Here is a 3299-nt window from a genome sequence, read left to right as displayed (position 1 = left end):
CATCATCATTTGTGTACCTCAGCATCAGTGTTTCGGCCATTTATCACTAGACACCCTCTGCTGAGGCAGGCCCACCACAGGTTGAACAGGCCTGGGTGTGTGTCACATGGTTAGCTGTTTGCCTTAGCAGTCCAGCTGGTGTCACTCCTTTTCATCCACAGCCAGTGACTGGTCCTGTCGGCCAGCTCTTTGATTGCTCGTCAATGAGCCTGTCCCCTGACTCCAATCTCCCTAAAGGCCTTTGATGCTGACTTGGCTACAAAGCCCCTACACCCCACCTCCACCGGACGCACCTTTATCTTCCAGCCTCTATCCTCTGCCTCAGCTGCTACATTGGAATATCGCAGTTTCTTTCGCTCATAAGCTTCCTCAACAGCGTCCTCCCAGGGTACTGTAAGTTTGATAATGTAAGCAAGCTTGCAGGAGTTAGACCAGAGAACAAGATCTGTCTCAGAGTGGTCGTTGCGATCTCTGAGTGGAAAGTGAGTTTTTGATCCAAATCCACTTTCATCTGCCAATCCCTGGCCATGTTTAGTGGGCCTAAATCAGGGATTGATGGACGAATTCTCAGCTTGTCCCCCTCTCGAACAAATGTTGGTAGGTGTTGGTGCGCACCCTGGTTGTTGAGGGGTTGGGCATTGCTGGATACCCTCCTGCACTCAAGCTTATCGGCTAAACACCTGAGAACCTGGTTGTGTCTCCACATGTAACTGCCTTGGATGAGGCTGGTCCTACAACCAACCAAAATGTGCTTGAGGGTTGCTGGGGCTGTACACAGGGGGCAAGATGGATCCTTTCCAAGCCATAACTGCAAATTTATAGGGGAGGGCAGAACATCGTACGTGGCTCGAACAATGAAGCTCAGCCTGTTGGATTCCATGGTCCAGAGATCGCTCCATGTGAATTTCCTATTTCGACATCCTCCCAGCCCATCAATGACCCCGTTTAGCTTGTGCTACTGCTCTGGACGCCTGGCTACCTCCTCCTGTCGTCGCACCTCCTCTACCACCATGGTTCGGCGTTCTGTTGTAGAAGCCTTTTGCCAGAGAGGTGTTGCTGTTCCAAGGCCAAAGCCTCCTCTATCTTGTTGAACGTGACCCACTATGTCACGATGGCGAAGAGCAGATTTGGCCTGTTGCACAGATGTGGCTGGGGTCCACTTCTTCCTTGTTGCTAGGGTAGGAGCTCTCACTACGGGGTCTTTGGAGTCATTAAGGGACATGTCCAGTCTCACCTTGGCACATTTGAACTCTTCAACCAGGCTAGAAATTGGGAGTGATAGGGCTCTTTTGCTATAAAGTCCAACACTACTGAGGCATTTTGGAAGTCCAAGCCACTTCCTCACATGAGAGTTCACTAGCATTCATAGATACTAAACATGGTAAGGTTATATATATGTACGCTGACAGGAGTGTGTTTCGATTATAAGCCTGCATCACAGTATACAATTTCAAAGACAAAATACACGATGACAATAATATACCCAATGACCTGAAGGATCATGTGTGTTCATTCAAAGAAAGGTTTTCCTATTAATTAATTAGCAAAGAAAAGTCCTTCCCTTGTGGATTTTCCTTATGGGCAAGGAAGCGATTTTCTTCACCTAAATTCCAGGAGGTCGTAAATGTATCGGGTGTCAGCATTGCTATGGAACCAGGGGCCTGTTCAGCTTCCTGGGGTGTTACAGAGTATTTGTTAAATCTAGCTAACAAAATATATATTGTGTGTTTGAGTGGTCCAGACGCTACACTTTCCAGTTGGTTGGCATAGGTTAGCGAGACCTCGTACATGGTCAACGGCCACAGGAGTCTGGGTAGTAACCCGAACTGGAAACACCAGAGCTTCAGTTTCCCTGGCAGTTCCGTGTGTTGTTAATCTGCCTGAGGCCATTAGCAGTGTCCTGCCGGAGTTGTTCCAGCTGCTGGGTGTTTCTGAGGTCTGCATTATACCACCAATATATACATTTATGCCCCCATATCTTGAATTTTGCGATCATTCTAAATTAATTTTAATAAACTGAATCATGCAGTGAAAGAACGTGCACTGGTCTAACTTACTAAACTTTAGCTAACTTACATTGTAGCTTTCATGAGTCATGGATGTTAGCTAGACAAATTAACTAGGCCAATATTTGTCTTTTGGCTGTAAAATCGAGGCACAGGTAGCTTAGTCTTTTGTTCATCACCACTCACTTCCACAGCAAGACAAACACAGTGGAAAGGGAGGGAGGACTTCATTTCTGCGGCTCTCTGCCTGTCAGTGACGTGCATGTGCCGATCAATGTGTGCTACACTGCTGTGCTGCAGAGGGGAGGGGAGAAAGTCTCAACATTTCCCGACCCGACCTGACATTTAGATTTTTTATTTGTTTGACAGGGAAAGCTGTGCACAAACAGAAACACACACACGCACGCATATACATATTCATTTATTTAAAAAAAGAAAAACAAAATCCCCAGAAAAAAGGGCACTTTCTCTCAAGGAAGAAAAAGGGCAGGTGCTCAAGCCCCCTTTGATGTCTATGTGTGCACGTGCCTGAACTAACTTCATGTGAATTGTGTACTGCTAGGCATCTTTGGTTTCCTCATTTTGTGTAATTTAGATGGAAAATGTGTGCCTTTTTATCGTTTGAGTCACTTATCAAAAGTTGCTAAAAGTTGCCAAATACATTTTAAAAACAGCTAAATTTGTTGCTAAGTGCTTTTGGAAGAAAAAGTTGCTAGGGTAGTGTGAAAAGTTTAATTTAGCAACAAAATTGCTAAGTTGGCAACACTGGTTCTCAGTCTCACCACAGTTTTAAAAAAAGCTAAAAAAGAAAAAAGTGGGCTTGTTGCGGAGGAGGGGGAAGAGGGGAGAAAAACCACACACACACAGCTTCTCGTTCAGACAGTTTCATTTCGCTCCCATCCAGTTAAAAACTCAAACAAATGCACAGCTATTTGCACTCTGCATCGAAAACATATATATGAACACGCTGTTGCACCTCTGAGAACTTTTAAGGCTTATTCTGTGGCGTTTATATAAGCCTTTTAACGGTTGTGTCACAGAGCTGTAAAAACGGTTATGCTCACCAAGTGAATGAATCGTGTTTGTGCCGAACTCTTATTACAAAGCAAAAACAAACACTCTTCTTCCATCCATGCACGTTTCTCTCAGTTATTGTGCGCGATGTCATCTCACAGTCTGAAACGTCTGTCATAGCAAATCAACACATGCTGTTGTGAATAATTAAGCGTAGTCTTCTCATAGGATAAGAACACGCAGTCTCATGAATAATTTAATAGACACCGACGCGTCATC

Source organism: Sinocyclocheilus grahami, unplaced genomic scaffold, assembly GCF_001515645.1.
Source record: "Sinocyclocheilus grahami isolate Dianchi unplaced genomic scaffold, SAMN03320097.WGS_v1.1 scaffold862.1, whole genome shotgun sequence".
NCBI classification, from domain to species: Eukaryota; Metazoa; Chordata; class Actinopteri; order Cypriniformes; family Cyprinidae; genus Sinocyclocheilus; species Sinocyclocheilus grahami.
The sequence above is the reverse complement of the archived record's forward strand: the minus strand, read 5'-3'. Positions refer to the sequence as shown.